Source organism: Anomaloglossus baeobatrachus, chromosome 1 (genome assembly GCF_048569485.1).
Source record: "Anomaloglossus baeobatrachus isolate aAnoBae1 chromosome 1, aAnoBae1.hap1, whole genome shotgun sequence".
Lineage (NCBI taxonomy): Eukaryota > Metazoa > Chordata > Amphibia > Anura > Aromobatidae > Anomaloglossus > Anomaloglossus baeobatrachus.
This window is the reverse complement of record NC_134353.1, coordinates 632,896,833-632,910,899: the sequence shown is the minus strand read 5'-3', so window position 1 is coordinate 632,910,899 and position 14,067 is coordinate 632,896,833. Positions and strand designations below refer to the sequence as shown.

Below are 14,067 nucleotides of genomic sequence, written 5' to 3'. Positions count from 1 at the left end.
TACAGCTGAGATGGGAGAGTCTGTCCATAGGACAACAATCAGTCGTACACTGCACAAATCTGGCCTTTATGGAAAAGTAGCAAGGAGAAAGCCATTTCTCAAAGATAACCATAAAAACTGTTGTTTAAAGTTTGCCACAAGCCACCTGGGAGACACACCAAACATGTGGAAGAAGGTGCTCTGGTCAGATGAAACAAAAATCAAACTATTTGGGCACAATGCCAAACGATATGCTTGCCATAAAAGGAACACTGCTAATCACCCTAAACACACCATTCCCACTGTCAAACATGGTGGTGGCAGCATCATGGTTTGGGCCTGCTTTTCTTCAGCAGGTACAGGGAAGATGGTTAAAATTGATGGGAAGATGGATGGAGCCAAATACAGGATTATTCTTGAAGAAAACCTGTTGGAGTCTGCAAAAGACCTGAGACTAGGACGGAGATTTGTTTTCCAACAAGACAATGATCCCAAAACATAAAGCAAAATCTACAATGGAATGGTTCACAAATAAACGTATCCAGGTGTTAGAATGGCCAAGTCAAAGTCCAGACCTGAATCCAATCGAGAATCTGTGGAAAGAGCTGAAAACTGCTGTTCACAAATGCTCTCCATCCAAACAAACTTACTCAGCTGTTTGCAAAGGAAGAATGGGCAAGAATTTCAGTCTCTCGATGTGCAAAACTGATAAGAGACATACCCCAAGCGACTTGCAGCTGTAATCGCAGCAAAAGGTGGAGCTACAAAGTATTAACTTAATGGGGATGAATAATATTGCACGCCCCAATTTTCAGTTATTTATTTTTTTAAACAAGTTTAAAATAAGCAATAAATTTCGTTCAACTTCACAATTGTGTCCCACTTGTTGTTGATTCTTCACCATAACATTAACATTTTTATCTTTATGTTTGAAGCCTGAAATGTGGGAAAAGGTTGAAAAATTCAAGGGGCCAAATACTTTCGCAAGGCACTGTATATAGTAAAAAATATGTGAAATGTAGCCTTTTAAATCATAAAGGAGAAAATGGCTGGTGATGACTGATCAAAGTTAAGTACATATGAAGTACATGGCGGTGCAGAATAAAATGGTGTATGTCCTGTTGGTTCCTTGTAAATAGTAGCAATTATTGAGAAATGACAGCAGACAGTCCAGCCTAACGTGTACATTCAATTACAGGCCCCGATGACTTTAGATTACCAATTACATATGATCCATAACTGGCACTAATGTGAATGTACTGATGCCACGGCAGCCACTTTCAGGAGGACACAGAATGTCACCACAGAAACCCTGAAAGTGGGGGGCATATAGTGAATTTATCCATATCACACAAGGTTCTGACAAGTTCATATGTAGGAATTTGTCACAGCAAAAATCAGAAAATCACCGATGGTCAGAAAATCACCAAAGCTCTTTAGATTGGGCTTAATTGAAAATAAATGTCACTGCACATTATATGCTGATATTTCTTAACATCTTCTTAGCTACTGACAAGTTTCTTAATCAAGGAGCTCATGCTGCTCGGGCCCATATCTGACAAGATTTAGGGCAGTAGAATTTCTCAGGATTAAGGAGCGCAGAATGAGAAGATAAGTCACTGGTCCTGGTTATTCTAATAAAATGTCCTAGGAGGACCCCAGTGAAAACTGGAGAATCATTATAAGACCCAAACTGTTCTAGCTGTGTTAGGCTACTTCACACGTACGTGCCTCCGGTACGTGTTTGGCAGTTTTCTCACGTACCGGAGACACGTACACACGTAGACCTATGTATTCCTATGGTTTTGGACACGCGTATTTTTGTACGGAACGTGTGACCGTTCCGTACTTATGTGTGTCCGTGTGTTTCTCACGGCAACATGTCCGTTTTCTCTCCGGCATCACGGGTGTCACACGGAATGCAAACGTGTCACACGTAATGCAAACGGACCACATGGATGTGTTCCGTGTGACACGCACCGGAGAAAAGACATGTGTCTGTGAGAAAAAAAACCCCAAACTTTACTCACCTTCCCCAGCCCTCCTGTCTCTGCCGCTGCTGTCACTTGCTGCCGACTGCCGCTCATTATGTTCATTGCATATTCACTTCACTGCGGCTGGAAGTAGCAGCAGCGGGGAGTCGGCAGGACCGGAGACCGAAGTTCAGCACCACGGACAGCGACGCCAGGGACAGGTGAGTAGAAAGTTCCCGTTCTCCGTGTGTTATCACGGATAACACATGGAGAACACACGTAGCCCATAAACATGGCTCACGGAGGGCAAAACGCACCTCTGACACGTCCGTGAAAAACATGCGTGGTTTTTCACGAACGTGTGAAAGAGGCCTTAGATCAACATCTCCGCATGCTGTGGGTGACACCTGCAAGTCTCATTTCTAGCATTAAAGAGGTGGGAACTTTGGCAACTTTTTAGGTTTATTTGACACTTAAAGGGCACCAGTCACAAGGTCAAAAGGGGCCAGTTTTTGCTCTTATATTATTTCCACTGCTTTCCCTGAGTATTTGGGGTTTCTTTTAGTTTTGGTACTAGAGATATGGGCATTTTTATTTAGTGCTAATTTTATGGTCTTTAGAAAGGGGGCAGGGCTCATAGGGTAATAATATAGAGCATCCTAAAGACACATGCCTAGAGAAGTCTGTGAGCCACACCCCCTTTAAAAAGCCCATAACAAATAGCACTAAACAAAAAGGCTCATATCTCCAGAAAGGTATGATGAATTTAAAGAAAACAAAAAGTAGAGTACTCAGGGAAGCAGTGGGTTTAAAATAAGAACCAAAACTGCTCACTTCTCACCTGGTGACAGTAACTCTTTAAATGTATGTATTTGAGGCTAATAAAAATACAAATGGCTATTTTTTTTCATTTAAAATGTTGTACCACATGCCTTCTATAGCCACTGTTTTGCACAGTCTATTGCAGGCTGCTGAGTTAACTGAGAATCCATCAGTGAGCTCATACTGACGGTCTGTGTGGGAGCTTTTAACTGTTATTTCTCTTTTTCTGACCTGCTCTAAATAGATTTATGATAATAAACCACATGAAAGTTGGATGCAAAGAGAAACAAAGAGCCTGTAAAAGTAAAATGGTGAAAAAATGTGACAAACCCAACTGCAAAATTATTTTTAGCGCCAAATACATGAATTGAAGTAAATAAATATAAAAAATATATCTCCAAAGGTGGATAACCCCTTTACAAAAGCATTTATTAAGAAAAGTTTTCACAGAGTCCAACACTTCATACCAGAGATTAGCAATGGCTGACATCGGAATTGGAAGTTGCATGGATATATCCAGAAAGGAATGGTGGTAACAAGAGGATGACTATGTACATGCTACATGTAACGTAGTGACAACAAGAATATTTTCCCAAGCATGAATGAATGTGTTTGCCAATCGCTTTGCGCTGATCATTTCGCGTTTACTCTGGGCAATTATCGTTATGAACCCTCATGATCTCCCAGATCTTAACGATAATTGCTATGTGTAAATGAGCCTTTGCATACAGCGCACACTGGAGCAATAGGAAGGAATTACAGCGATGAGAGATGAATGAATCGCATTAAGGGTAGATATCTTTTTTAGTTTGAGGCATCATAATGGCAGCAATAAGAAATTAGTATGGGGTGGAGATTGGAAGTTTTTCCAGGTAGAAAGATCTTCTCACTACCAATGTGGCCGGTGTATCGCTAATGCCTCTTGACACGGCGCTGCTTGTTCTGATCATCCACATAGAAGTTGGTATACAAGGGTCTAAGTAATTAACTAGCTGTCTGCAAGTTCATGCATTAACCCCATAATTCAACCCGACCACATTTTATACTGCTTGACAAGCAGTCTTGTCTGAAGCTACAGAACAGTATCTTTAAAGGGAACTTGTCAGGATTTTCCCTTATAAGCTGCGGCCACCACAAGTGGGCCATTATATACAGCATTCCAGAATATTGTATATAAGAGCCCAGGCCGCTCTGTATAACGTAAAACACACCTTTATAATACGCACCCAGGGGGTGGTTCGGCCCGATGGGTGTCGCTGCTCTCCGGTCCGATGGGCATTGTTGGTCACAGGTCTGGCGCCTCCTTTCTACAACGATCGCCATCCTCCTTCTACCCAGCCCAGTGTGAATGACGTGTCCTACATCATCCACACAGGCTGACATTGCGGTCCTGCGCAGGCGCACTTTGATCTGTTCTGCTGACGGCAGATCAAAGTACTGTAATGCACAGGCACCAGGAATGTTTAAAGACCGCCCGTGCATGTGCACTACAATACTTTGATCTGCTCTCAGCAGGGCAGATCAAAGTGTACCTGCGCAGGACCACAATGCTGGCCTATGTGGATGATGTAGGATGCGTCATGCACACGAGCCTCAGGAGCAGGAGGATCGCGATCACCACAGAGAGGAGGCGCTGGTCCGGAGAGCAGCGACACCCATCAGACTGGACTGTCCCCTAGGTGAGTATTATAAAAATGTTTTTACGTTATACAGCGCGGTCTGGGCTCCTATATACAGTGCTCTGGAATGCTGTATAAGAGCTTACTGGTGGTGATTGCAGCTTATAGTCATTAAATCTGGTGACAGGTTCCCTTTAACAGGTTCTGATAATGACGCTTATTAAACCCTGGTGTCAAAATAACGGAACACAGTGATTGGTAAAGTAGTGTGAAAGGGTTGAATTCTCCCATATTGGAAGCTTATGTGGCCTATGACAAAGTCACTGAGCTCTTTAGTACAACCATTTCTTTAGTAATGTTCACCTATGGATAGTGCATAACATGCTTTAATGCACCTATAAATGGGGTGACACACGTTAAAGGGGTGTTGTGAAAAATAAGGGTCAGCACACGTGTACACCTTAGCAAAAGGGCTTCAATGCACTCACTGTTGGTCCTGCTATATGTTTCCTCCATAAGACCGTACTACTATTTTTTTCTCAATGGATCTGAATCCTTACTATCAACATGATGAAGCATTCATGGTAAAGTCTGTATGTCTTAAGGTAGACTGAGTGTTTGCAAGCTTACCATACCCTTCCTCAGCTTGTCCGTGTGAATAGACGAGTCTCCTTTATACATACCTCTACAATGATCTTCCAGAACAGTAAAACCACTTGACTAATAAGATGAAATCCCACTTATTGTTGCCAAAGCAACTCTAGCCCATTGAGGCACAGACTCCATAGGGAATGAAGAGGCCAAGGCAACACATTGAAATCTAGAATGGGTGTACTTGTTTAGATAAGTGGCACCTGTCAAAGTAACATCCACATAAATGCGTAGACCCAAGGTTACCTTCCTTTCACAGTGCATCATGGCTTCATTTCATCCTTTCTCTCTCGAGATGACGCATGCCAGGTTTGGCTACACGATGTATAAGAAAACATGATTGCCTTTTTCACATACGTTATGGTCCATGTATCATATTTACATGTCCATTGCAGCTTCTTTCGGAGGTGGCAGTGGTCAGCATAGACACTATGACCAGACTGTTGGCACGCCTGGTTATACACAACAAGCTGTAATGCACTTTATGTTCTGGCGTGTTTCTATCTTAGCCATAATTAAATTATTTAGCAATTTGAGTTTCAGTTGGTCTTTTATGGGGTGAGATAAGATGCACAAGCTGTTGTACCCAAACACACACCAATGAACCTTGGGTGGCTATGATGCCGTCATTGGTTGATACTTATTGTATGACTTTCAATAGGCACTATGTACCAGGAACTTATCACAAGACCTACTCTGACCCAGTCGTCTCACAATCACTATTTGGCTCTTGTAAAGGGGGGGGCATGCTGGGGAAGCCAGCCTTTTAGTTTAAGAAGTAGTCAAGCTGTTCTATTGTTGCCAAGATGCTTAAAGAGGTTGTCCACTATTTTTACATGATGGCCTATCCTTAGGATTAGGATAGGCCATCAATGTCTGATCACCAGCGGTCCAACACCCTGCACCAATGTCGAACAACTGTTCCCGGTCCCAGTGATGGCAGCAGGCAGTTGGGAATGCTCAGTTCTGGAGCTAGCCCGTTTTCTAATAGCGCCGGCTGGGTAGTGCTCATCCACCTCCTATTAGTTTGAATGGGAGGCGGATCTGCAGAACCTGGCAGTAACCGCTATCAGAAGACAGGGCAGCTCCGCAATTGAATATTCCGAGCTGCCTGCTATTGCCACCGGGACTGAAAACAGCTGGTCGGCGGGGGTGCAGGGTGTCGGACCCCAGCCGATCAGACATAGATGACCTATCCTAAGGATAGGCCATCAATGTTAACGTAGTGGACAACCTCTTTAAATCCTTATACTTGTCCATATTTCCTGCTTCCAACACATCAACATCATGGCCTGAGTGTTCACTTGCTGCCTCATATATCCTACCCCTTGACAGGTGCCATTGTGAAAACTTCCTATTGACTACGCCTGTCAATGCTTATAATGTTATGGCTGAACAGCGTATTTACATGGAAGTGCAGTCCCTTATATTTGTGGAGTTGTATGTAATATTCAGAGCATATTGATTGCAAATGGTAAAAAATGGGCAGCAAAATGGGCGGCAAGCTGACAGTTTGCATGTTCTCACTGTGTTTGAATGGGTTTCCCAATGGGAACCATGAGTGATGACAATGAATGTAATTCGTTGTGGAATATTGGCATTAAATAAGCAAGAAAAACATAGAAAACAAATAAAAAGTCACAATCTGTAAGGTTATACATTTGAAATCAGTGGGGCCTAACAACCTGCAACCACACTGATATTAAAGGGATTAGTTGCACAGATAATTAAAATTGATAGCAAATCCTTCGTATAGCATTCCAAAATTAGCTTGGGGGGAGTCTGGCCCCCGCCACCCCCGCTAATCGGGTGATTGGCGTTTGTGTGAACGCTGCAGCCTCCCTAATGGTTACACCTGATTTTAGGCTGGTTCATACTAGCGTATGACATTTTTTTCATAGTGGCTGTCCTATTTAGGGACAATTCTGGGGGTGGCCGCTCTTGGCACACAGTCACCATTACTAGACAACGGCAACCCCAAAGTCTGTGAGCTTACTATTGTGTAATTAATGTCACTATGAGTGTCATGTACATTTACAGTTGTCACCAACAGTAGTACACACTTTCTGAGCAATCATCATTGTTGTATAGGAACAAATTAATGATCATTATAACTGTCCAGTGTAACTGGCCCTTCAGGCATACATTAAACCCCAATATGGGATTTCACATAGCTGCCAGAATTACGTCCTATAAGTAGCTTGCCCAAAAGGACTGACTATGCACAGTAAAATATTAGGGACTTGAGAAGAATGAAAGAGAAGCAAAAAAAAATGCATTGGAACAGACTGATTGTTGCATTAAAGGGAATCTCTCACCAGGTTTTTGCCACCTAATCTGAAAGCAGCCTAACGTATGGGCAGAGATCCTGATTCCAGCGATGTGTCACTTACGGGGCTGCTTATTTTAGTCTTGATAAAATCACTGGTTAATCAGCAGTAGATCATCATTAGAGGACTATTTGCCGTGCTGCCAGGTAGTCCAGCATATTCATGAGGTCTGTATAACTGCTAGATCTGCAGCAGAGAAAACATTGATTTTATCCCAATGACAGCAAACAGCTCAGTAAGTGAAACATCACTGGAATCAGGGTCTCTGTCTCTATATTATGCTGCTCTCAGATGGGGGAGGAAAAACCTGGCGACAGATTCCCTTTAAATAGTTTAAAAACAAACAAGGTTTCTTCCTCTTTCTTACCCCACCTCTTGATTGACTTATTCTACACCAATATTTTATGCCAAGCTTTTGGTGCATTTTGGTGCATTGTAAGGGTGGCTTTACACGCTACGATTTCGCTACAGCGATCTCGTTGGGGTCACGGATTTTGTGACGCACATCTGGCCGCTGTAGCGATCTCGTTGTGTGTGACTCCTAGGAGCGATTTTGGATCGTTGCAAAAACGTCCAAAATCGCTCCTCGTTGACATGGGGGTCCTCTCCCAATTATCGCTGCTGTCGCTTGGTCGAAGTTGATCCTCGTCCCTACAGCAGCACACATCGCTACGTGTGACGCCTCAGGATCGAGGAACCTCTCCTTACCTGCCACACACCAGCAATGAGGAAGGAAGGAAGGTGGGCGAGATGTTACGTCCCGCTCATCTCCGCCCCTCAGCTTTGATTGGGCGGCCGCTTAGTGACGTCGCTGTAATGCCGAGCGTACCTTAGAAAGGAGGCGGTTTGCCGGTCACAGTGACGTCGCCGAGCAGGTAAGTACGTGTGACGCTGCCGTAGCGATAATGTTCGCTACGGCAGCGATCTTCACATATCGGCATAACGATAGGGGCGGGTGCTATCACGCTCGCCATCATTAGCATCGGCTAGCGATGTCGCAGCATGTAAAGCCCGCTTAAGACTCCGCTAAGCCATTATTCCTTTTCTAGACAGTTTAAAAAATCTAGTGTGGCACAAAAAGTGTCAAAAACACAAAATAAATCTTCCAAAAGTGAGTACGGTACTTCGTTTTTGTTTTTTTTTTGCTGCATACTGATCCAGAATTGGGGCACATTCAGCTTAATAAATTGCCCCATTTCTTTTTGGAAAAGCAGATTGTATAACTTCAGGTTATAGCCAACAACCGATGTGACTGATTAACATTTGACAGATTGTCTCTCCCTTATCAGTCATTTATATAGAAGAACATCAGTCTGTAAAAACAGATGAGCTCAGCTTTTCTGGATGTTATATATGACGTGTGCGGTCACGTTAAATACATTATTTAATTTAGGAGACAATATATGTATATATACAGTATATTACATAAGACGCCCCTGACATTTTTGTAATAATTTTGTTAAAGTAAATATTTTATTATATCTTTTCATGGTACAACACTGAAGATCTGACACATTGATACAATGTACAGTAGTCAGTGTACTTGTATTACAAGGTAAATGTGGTGTGCCCTCTAAATAACTCAACACACAGCTATTTTTGTCATAACCAATGGGAACAAAAGTGAGTACACCTCTAAGTGAAAATGACCAAATTGTGCCCAAAGTGTCAATATTTTTTGGGGTCACCATTATTTTCAAGCACTGTCTTAACTTTCTTGTGCCTGGAGTTCACTAGAGCTTCACAGGAGCCACTGGAATCCTCTTCCATCCTCCAAGACGACATCACAGACTTGGTGGATGTTAGAGACCCTGCACTCCACCACCTTCCATTTGAGGATGTTCTAATAGGGTTTAAGTCTAGAAACATGCTTGGTCAGTCCAGGATCTTTACCCTCAGTTTCTTTTGCAAGGCAGTGGTCATTTTGGAGGTCTGTTTGGGGTCATAATCATGTTGGAATACTGTTGTTGAAGCCCAGTTTCCAAAGGGACAGGATCATGCTCTGCTTCAGTATGTCACAGTACACATTGGCATGGTTCCCTCACTGAACTGTAGCTCCCCACTGCCGACAGCACTCATGCAGCCCCGAACCATGACACTCCCACCACCATGTTTGACTGTAGGCAAGACACACTTGTCTTTGTCCTCCTCACCTGGTTGCCGCCACACATGCTTGATACCATCTGAACCAAATAAGTTTATCTTGGTCTCATCAGACCACAGAACATGGTTTCAGTAATGCATGTCCTTAGTCTGCTTGCCTTCAGCAAATGGTTAGCGGAGTTTCTTGTGCATCATCTTTAGAACTGGCTTCCTTCTGGGAGGACAGCTATGTAGATCAATTTGATGCGGTGTGCGGTGTATGGTCTGAGGACTGACAGGCTGACCCCACGTCTTTAACCTCTGCAGCAATGCTGGCAGCACTGATACGTCTATTTTGAAAAAACAAGCTCTAAGCATGTGGACTCAACTCCTTTGGTCGACCATGGCATGGCCTTTCTGAGTGGAACTTGACTTGTTAAACTGCTGCATAGTCTTGGCCACCATGCTCAGGTTCAGGGTACTGGCAATATTCTTATACCCTAAGCCATCTTTATATAGAACAACAATTCTTTTTTTTTTCAGATCCTCAGTGAATTCTTTGCCATGAGGTGCCATATTGAACTTCCAGTGACCAGTATCAGAGAGTGTATGAGCGATAACATCAAATTTAACACACCTGCTCCCCATTCATATCTGATACTTAATAACACTAATGAGTTACATGACAGTGGGAAGGTAAAATTAAGCACAACTTGGACTTTTTTCATTTATGGGTGTACTCACTTTTGTTGCCAGTGGTTTAGACATTAATGGCTGTGTTGAGTTATTTAGATGGCACACCAAATTTACCGTTATACAAGCTGTACACTGACTATTTTACATTGTATCAAATTGTCATATTTACAGTGTTTTCCCATGAATAGATATAATAAAATATTTACAAAAATATGAGGGGTGTACTCACTTTTGTGATATACTATGTATTTATCTATATGGCATTGCTGCACAAAATGATGAGCAGGTACTCTGTGCCAGGACCTAGGCCAAACCACAAATCTGTACATATACGAGTCTCCCCGCCCAGACTACAATAATGGTTGTTTGAGTATCTTAAATCTAACTATTTGGTTTTTAACGATGCATATCATAATCTATACATTATAATTGTAAAGCTATTCATTGTAACATTTCATATATCCATTTAGCTAACGACCTTGTACTACTCTATATTTATTATGGAAGCCTATGACAACACATCTTTTTACATCTGGAAACAGATAATTTTTATACTATTGGTCATTATTTCAATGAATATTTAAGTATTTCTCTATATCACATTTTTAGATATCCATATGAATGTCTTTGTATCCCTTCCGCTCTGCATGGCCTCCTTCACTTGAACCTCCCACAATATTTTATATATTACCAATAGCTCAGTGTTATTATATTGACATTGGGCCTTACCATTATATATTGTGGCATTCTATTCTTGTATGTTATTATTGTATTATTTGTATACTGTGGCATTTTTATCTTGTATGTTATTATTGTATTATTTGTATACTATGGCATTTTATCTTGTATGTTATTATTGTATTATTTGTATACTATGGCATTTTATCTTGTATGTTATTATTGTATTATTTGTATACTATGGCATTTTATCTTGTATGTTATTATTGTATTATTTGTATACTATGGCATTTTTATCTTGTATGTTATTATCGTATTATTTGTATACTATGGCATTTTTATCTTGTATGTTATTATTGTATTATTAGTGTATTGTGGCATTTTGTCTTGTAATTATGGTATTACTTGTATACTATGGCATTTTATCTTGTATGTTCTTATCGTATTATTTGTATACTATTGCATTTTTATCTTGTATGTTATTATCGTATTATTTGTATATTGTGGCATTTTTATCTTGCTGTATGCCCCTGGGAATCTTGCTCATTTATACATATAAGCCATATTTCATGCAGCTGTTGTCTTTTGGTAAAGCCTTCCTCCCCCGGCATCTCTCTGTATAGCTGAACCTACTATATTTGAAATGATATGGTTGTGGCGGAATATACAGGATCCCTTACTCGGCATATAAATGGGTCTATTTTGCAGCGCTTGACTTTGTGAATACCCGAGCCTTTATCGGTATTTCTATTTCTATAGATCTGAATCTCCTTCCATGTTTTTTTTTGTCTCCCTTTCCAACATTAAACCATGCTCGACTTATGTTTGTGTATATCTGAATGTACACAGGGACAGGTCACGCTTATTATAGGCCTCTCTTGTTATTCATGCATCTCTGCATATAATTTCACCCCCCCCTCCTTTTATGTCATTGTATATAGATGACCCTCCTGGCCTTTGTGTATATGTAAGCCCCATCTATCTCTATGTGTATAAATATATAAGAGCCTTCGGATGTATAAGTGATGTACCGTCATTATCTCTGCGTGTATCTGCACCGTGGTTTGATTATTTGTACCTTATTCAGTATTGCACTGCCTTAGTCTAGATCTAATCCCTCCCACAGATTCTGTGTACATCCAGAATACCACCATTTCTATATGCACATAAATCTTATTCTGGTACAACCCACTCCCCATACCCTTTCACCATAAGCAATGATGGCTGGATTATGAGCATCGACTGTATAATATTTCTTTAGAGCCCAGGCATCATTGTATTGCTCATCTTATACATCGTATAGTAAAAATCTGCCTCTGGTTGTATAATCATACATATGTACATCACTAAATTTATGTCACCCCCTCTGCGTAGTGAAGGCGCTTATCATCACAGTAATGTGATGAGGCCCATCAGTCAATCACCAGCATACAACGGCTGTGATGTCACAGGACAGATGTGAAGGACTGTCAGGCCGCTGCTGGTCTCGTTCAGAGTCTCTCTCGCTCTTTGCTCCCCCCTGGCCCTGTCCTGGGTTTACCTACAAATATCTGACCACTTCAATGAAACTAGACCTGCTATAAGCAACCTTAGCATGCACAAATGTGTCTCATTGTGTGCATATATGAGCAGTATATACACCCGACAACCCTGGAGAAAATGATGTATGATAGTAAGATATATATGTGATATACATACACACACACATATATATATATATATATATATATATATATATATATATATATATATATATACATATGTATATGGTAGATATATATGTATATGTATACACATATATACAGTATATGTGTATGTATGTGTGCATGTGTATGTTTATGCATGTGTGTGCATGTGTGTTATTACTCTTTAGATCTGACCTCTATATGATATGTATATACAGTATACATGCATATCGATGAAATAATACAAATGATAGCACATACCAATATGTACAAATAGGGAAAGCATTGAAATGTATGGACATAAATAAATCAAATAATATTTGATAAGTATACAAATATCATTTCTGAAAAGGAAAGGTTTATGTTGACTATTTTATATGCTACCATGAGATTGTAAATAAAAGTCTAAGATATTGCAGAATTGTACATATAGCGTATACATATAACGCACACATACATAAATGGCCAAACGCATACATGCAAATCTGTATGTGCATACATGTGTATGTATATAGCTGTGTACATACATATATCAGTATACACACACATATGTAATGTAATTGCAGATAGAGCTGCTGCATGTAACTGTAAATGGGTGGAATTATATATATGTCAATTTCTATACATCCATCTACTCCCCTCAATCAATTGCCTTCTGACCCACAAGCCACAAAATGAGAGAAAGAGGGAGAGAGATGGAGGGAGAGAGACGAAAAGAGAGAGAGGAAAAAAAAACAGGAATAGATTGTAAAATCAATGCTACTTACAGCTTAGCTGGTGCGAGAGGATAAAGCTGTGTCTGAGGGATGCTGAGGAGGCGGTCTCTCCCTCTCTCTCTCCCTCTCTCTTTCTCGCTCTCTCTCTCGGGCTTTCTTGCTCCCCCCTTTACAGAAGGAAGATGAAGACTAGGAAAAAATAAATCAATGTCTTTGTGGTGTGAGGTACTTTCTCTGTGTGGACAGGGCTTTTCCTATTGATTTACAGTCTCCGAGACACCTCTCCCTCTCCCCCTCTCTTTCCCAGATCCATTCACAGACAGCTTCTCTCTCTCCCCAGCACAATGGAATAATCAATACGCACAGAGACACACTCACACACACTCACACACAAGACAGCGTTGGGAGACTGAGCAGGTGCAAACAGAAGCAGCCTGTGAAAGACACTGTTTCCTACCTCTGGACATGAAGGGGTGGTGGCAGAGGGGCAGTGGAAAGGACAGCAGAGGTGTCAAATTGGCATAGTCACACTAAAAATACAAAATGTCTAAAGAAAACCATTAAAAAAAAAAAGATTGTTAGCTGCGCCAAGACATGCCAGCACAGAATACAGAGAAAAAAAGGAAAGCCACTCTCAATATACGAAGGCACTGTCTAATAATATTAAGAAGAATGCATTCTCAACCCAAAATGTTCTTTATTTTTCTAAGCTAATAATAAAGAAAAATTATTAGTATATACGCAGAGGCAGGGTATTCCAGGACTACAATAATAGTAAGCCAAATGCAAGGGTCAGCACATTAGAGGATCTTTTGGTAGGCCCAAGCTTTGAGATA

The 14,067-nt window shown here is 41.1% G+C and overlaps 1 protein-coding gene across 1 annotated transcript in view; it reads right to left on the bottom strand.

The window, feature by feature from the left end:
• The window catches only part of ZFHX2 (zinc finger homeobox 2), a 124,431-nt gene extending 110,845 nt beyond the window's left edge, over positions 1-13,586 (bottom strand). The window contains exon 1 of the mRNA XM_075319226.1: positions 13,283-13,586. The gene's annotated coding sequence lies outside the window, so the exon portion shown is untranslated. The remainder of the gene's footprint in view (positions 1-13,282) is intronic.
• Between the last annotated feature and the right edge of the window lie 481 nt (positions 13,587-14,067).